At 34.4% G+C, this 5497-nt stretch overlaps 1 non-coding gene across 1 annotated transcript; it reads left to right on the forward strand.

The window, feature by feature from the left end:
- The first annotated feature begins 3341 nt into the window (after positions 1-3341).
- TRNAD-AUC (transfer RNA aspartic acid (anticodon AUC)) lies at positions 3342-3417 on the forward strand. The gene has a single exon. It is a non-coding gene; the product is annotated as a tRNA-Asp (tRNA).
- The last annotated feature ends 2080 nt before the right edge of the window (positions 3418-5497 follow it).

Raw genomic sequence — 5497 nt, forward strand, 5'->3', positions numbered from 1 at the left:
AAAGCCACATAGTCTTATCAATAGATGCAGAAAGGCATTCGATAAAATACAACACAACTTTATGTTTAAGATACTCAACAAAATGGGTATAGAAGGAAAATATCTCAACATGATAAAAGTCATATATGATAAACCATCAGCTAACATCATATTAAATGGCATAAAACTGAGGACTTTCCCCCTTAAATCAGGAACAAGACAGGGTTCTCCATTCTTTACACTCTTATTTAATATAGTGCTAGAAGTTCTAGCCAGTGCAATCAGACAAGATAAAGAAATAAAATGCATCTATATTGGAAAGAAGAAATAAAGGTATCACTTTTTGCAGATGATATAATCCTATACATCGAAAAACCCAAGGACTTCACAAAAAGATTACTAGAAACAACAAACCAATACAGTAAGGTCGCAGGATACAAAATTAATACACAAAAGTCCATAGCCTTTCTATTTGCCAACAATGAAACATTAGAAAACGAACTAAAAAAAAAAAATAATTCCCCTCACAATTGCAACAAAAATAAAATAAAATACATAGGAATAAACATGACAAAGAATGTAAAAGACCTATATAACAAAAACTATAAAGCATTGTTAAGGGAAATCAAAAAAGATACAATGAAATAGAAAAATATTCCTTGTTCTTGGATTGAAAGAATAAATATAATCAAAATGGCCATATTACCCAAAGCAACTTATAAATTTAATGCAATTCCCATCAAAATTCCAATGACATTTTTTAAAGAAAGGAAACAAAAAAATCATCAGATTTATATGGAACTATAAAAAAACGCAAAGAGCCAAAGCAATCCTAATGAAAAAGAATGAAGCTGGGAGCATTACAATACCTGACTTCAAATTATATTATAGAGCCACGACAATCAAAAGAGCGTGGTATTGGCAGAAAAATAGACACTCAGACCAATGGAACAGAGTAGAAAGTACAGAAATAAAACCACATATATATGGTCAAATAATTTTCGATAAAGGGGCCAACAACACATAATGGAGAAAAGAAAGCCTCTTTAACAAATGGTGCTGGGAAACTGGAAAGCTACATGCAAAAGAATGAAACTCGACTACAGTTTGTCCCCTTGTACTAAAATTAATTCAAAATGGATCAAAGACCTAAATATAAGACCTGAAACAATAAAGTACATAGAAGAAGACATAGGTTCTAAACTCATGGACCTTGGTTTTAAAGAGCATTTTTTGAATTTGACTCCAAAGGCAAGGGAAGTGAAGGCAAAAATAAATGAATGGGACTACATCAGACTAAGAAATTTATGCTCAGCAAGAGAAACTGACAACAAAATAGACAGCCAACTAAATGGAAAATGATATTTTCACACAACAGCTCAGATAAGGGCCTAATATCCAAAATATAGAAAGAACTCATAAAACTCACCAACAAAAACACAAACAATCCAATAAAAAACTGGGAAGAGGACATGAACAGACACTTCTCCCAGGAAGAATTACAAATGGCCAATAGATATATGAAAAGATGCTCATCTTCATTAGTTATTAGAGAAATGCAAATCAAAACTACAATGAGATACCACCTCACACCTGTTAGATTAGCTATTATCAACAAGAAGGTAATAGCAAGTGTTGGAGAGGCTGTGAAGAAAAGGGAACTCTCATTCACTGTTGGTGGGAATGTAAAGTAGTACAACCATTATAGAAGAAAGTATGGTGGTTCTTCAAAAAACTAAAAATAGAAATATTTTATGATGCAGCAATCCCTCTACTGGGTATATACCCCCAAAACTCAGAGATATTGATATGTAAAGACACATGTAGCCCCATGTTCATTGCAGCATTGTTCACAGTGGCCAAGATATGGAAACAACCAAAAAGCCCTCAATAGATGACTGGATAAAGAAGATGTGGCATATATACACTATGGAATACTACTCAGCCATAAGACATGATGACATCGGATCATTTACAACAAAATAATTGGATCTTGAAAACATTATACGGAGTGAAATAAGTAAATCAGAAAAAAACTAAGAACTGCATGAGTCCATACATAGGTGGACATAAAAACAAGACTAAGAGACATGGACAAGAGTGTGGTGGTTACCGGGGAGGGGGTGGGGAGGAGAGGGAAGGAGAGGGGAAGGGGGAGGGGGAGGGGCACAAAGAAAACTAGATAGAAAGTGATGGAGGACAATCTGACTTTCGGTGATGGGTATGCAACATAATTGAATGACAAGATAACCTGGACATACTTTCTTTGAACATATGTGCCCTGATTTATTGATGTCACCCCATTAAAATTAATAAAAATTTATAGAAAAATAAGAAAATAAATAAAACCAAGAGGAGGAAACTCATTTGCCAATTAGAACTGTAGGGAAAATTTATACATAATATAAATAGTGCGTGTAGAAAGTAAAATGGAGGCTAGAAATAGGAGGTTTTCTCAACACCTATCTCTGTAAGAACTATGCCAACTCTACCCCTAATACCTATTTACACCTTCATTTTATAACTGAAAAAATATGGGAGCCTATTCTTATACAATCGAGACATGGATCATTGGAGCCCAAGGTACATCCTGTTCCAAAATTTCTCTCTCCCATTTTCCAACGCTATAGTGTAATGGGATAATTGGCAGTATCGATTTCTAACAAAGTATTTCTAATTATTTTATTTTTCTACTTCAGGTTGACAGAAATTGAAAAATAGATATACATATAAAATAACAAAGAAAATCCAATCATCTTCTTAAGAAAATGTAGGCATGTTTCCTCATTTTAAAGATACATGGGAAAACAAGAGTCACAATATTCCAAAGGAAAAAGTAGATAATTTAGTAGAATAATTTTAAATGGAATATTCAATAAGATAATTCAAAGAGTAAAACTTTAAAATATCTTTAAAATGTTGTAGTGTCCTCATATACAACCTTATTTTATCTACAAAGCAGAATAGGTTACTAGAGGACAATGAATAATTGTAAAAACTGAAAAACAGAAAGATCTTGTGAGATTATAACAAAGATTACAGCATTATATAATTTGGAAAAAACCATCTAGAATATAACTCTGGGCACAGGTTAAATTAACAAATAAATTAAAATATTGAGAAAAATTGATATAGAATAAAAATTAAAGAAGCACAATCAATATTTTAAAAAAGAACTATAAAATAATACAATTAGTTCTGAAAAAATATCAAGAATATAAATGTAAGTGTTAAAATATATGAAGGAACATATTAAAAAACAATATAAGAAAAGTAAATTTGCATTAAATGCATCTTGCTAATGTTTGAAAATTCCCAGTTTCAGAAAATGACTTAAGTACTTTAAGAAAAAAAATCCTGTTGCCCTGGCCGGTTGGCTCAGCGGTAGAGCGTCGGCCTATCGTGCGGAGGACCCGGGTTCGATTCCCGGCCAGGGCACACAGGAGAAGCGCCCATTTGCTTCTCCACCCCTCCGCCGCGCTTTCCTCTCTGTCTCTCTCGTCCCCTCCCGCAGCCAAGGCTCCATTGGAGCAAAGATGGCCCGGGCGCTGGGGATGGCTCTGTGGCCTCTGCCCCAGGCGCTAGAGTGGCTCTGGTCGCAACATGGCGACGCCCAGGATGGGCAGAGCATCGCCCCCCTGGTGGGCAGAGCGTCGCCCCTGGTGGGCGTGCCGGGTGGATCCCGGTCGGGCGCATGTGGGAGTCTGTCTGACTGTCTCTCCCTGTTTCCAGCTTCAGAAAAATGAAAAAAAGAAAAAAAAAAAAGAAAAAAAAAGAAAAAAAATCCTGTTTATCTACAGAGTAATGAATAATAATAGCATTACACTTCTCATTAAGAACTTGAAAATTGGCCTGACTAGGCAGTGGTGCAGTGAATAGAGCATTGGACAGGGACGTGGAAGACCCAGGTTTGAAACCCCGAGGTTGCCAGCTTGAGCGGGGTCTCATCTGGTTTGAGCAAGGCTCACCAGCTTGAGCACAAGGTCGCTGGCTTGAGCAAGGGGTCACTGGCTCTGCTGTAGCCTTCTGCTCAAGGCAAATAAGAGATAGAAATCAATGAACAACTAAGGAGCTGAAACAGAATCGACTATTCTCATCTCTCTCCCTTCCTATTCATCTGTCCCTATCTGTCCCTCTCTCTCTTTTTCTGTCTCTGTCACACACACACAAAAAAGAAAGAGAACTTGTAAATTGGAAGAAGATAAAGAAAGCACTTTGTGTTTTAATAAAAATGACTTACAAAGTAAAAGTCACAAGGGAATCTTAATTATCAAATAAGAAAAAAATTCACGGTATTTTAAGGAATACTCTGGGTTTAATATATTAAAAAATGGCAGTGAAAAACAAAGAAATATGTAGGCAGAACACAAGGCAAAGTGAGACTGGTCCATGAGTTCATCATGACACACACTGAGAACGTAACAAGTTCAAATTATATGAAGTATCAGTGGACTCCAGAGAAAGTGCTATCAAGAAGACTGGAGTATGTGAGAAATTGCAACAATGACATTAATTCATTTTATTGAGTTTATTAGAGTGATATTGGTTAATAAAATTATACAAGTTTCAAGTGTACAATTCATTGACACATCATCTATATATTGCATCACGTATTTACCAGCCAAAGTCAAATCATCTTCCATTATTATATATTTGGCTTTTTAATCCTTTATTATCTCCCCACACACCTTCCCTCTGGTAATTAACATACTGTTGTCTCTGTCTATTTGAGTTCTAAAAGGAGAAGAAAAAGAAAAGAGAGATCAGAAAAAAAAATTTATGGTAATAATGACCAAAACTTTTCCCAAATTAATATTTTCATACTGTAGACCAAGAAAGCTCAGAGAAAGACCAGCAGAATATAACAAACAAATAAAAAACCAAAGTATATCCCATTCAAGCTGCAGAATAACTGAATACCTGAAATGAAAACAGAAAGATATACTTATTTAAAGGTACAAGGACAAGAATTACAGTGGATATTTAATGAGAAATCACACAATTAAGATTGCAAAATGAAATATTTAGTGTTGAAAAAGAAAAAAAAACCCTAGAATTCTGTATTCAGCAAAATAATCCTTTAAAAAAGAAGACATAGTGACTTTCTAGAGAATCAAAAAACAGAGAATGCATTGTTTGTGGACCTTTCCTGTAAGAAATGAGGAAAAAAACTTCTTTAGGGAAAGGAAAAAAATATAGATGAGAAACACAGATTATATAAAGAAAAGAAGAGAATATGAGAAGGAATAAATAAAGTTAATGTTTTTTTTCTTAAGTAATCTAAAATAGCTTTTGTTTAAAATAGTAATAGTAACAATGAATCAGCTGATTATATTAGCTGGATAAATTAAAAGAAGGGCAACAATGTCACAAGGGATGGCAGAAAGGAATTGGCACTGTTCTATTATTAGGTATTTGCATTACACAGAAGGAGGGACAGTGTTATTTGAAGGTGGGTTTTGATTAGTTAAAAATATATATTGGAAACTCTAATAAACAAAAAAAATTTAAAAAGTAT

The sequence above is a fragment of the Saccopteryx leptura genome, chromosome 1 (assembly GCF_036850995.1).
Source record: "Saccopteryx leptura isolate mSacLep1 chromosome 1, mSacLep1_pri_phased_curated, whole genome shotgun sequence".
NCBI classification, from domain to species: domain Eukaryota; kingdom Metazoa; phylum Chordata; class Mammalia; order Chiroptera; family Emballonuridae; genus Saccopteryx; species Saccopteryx leptura.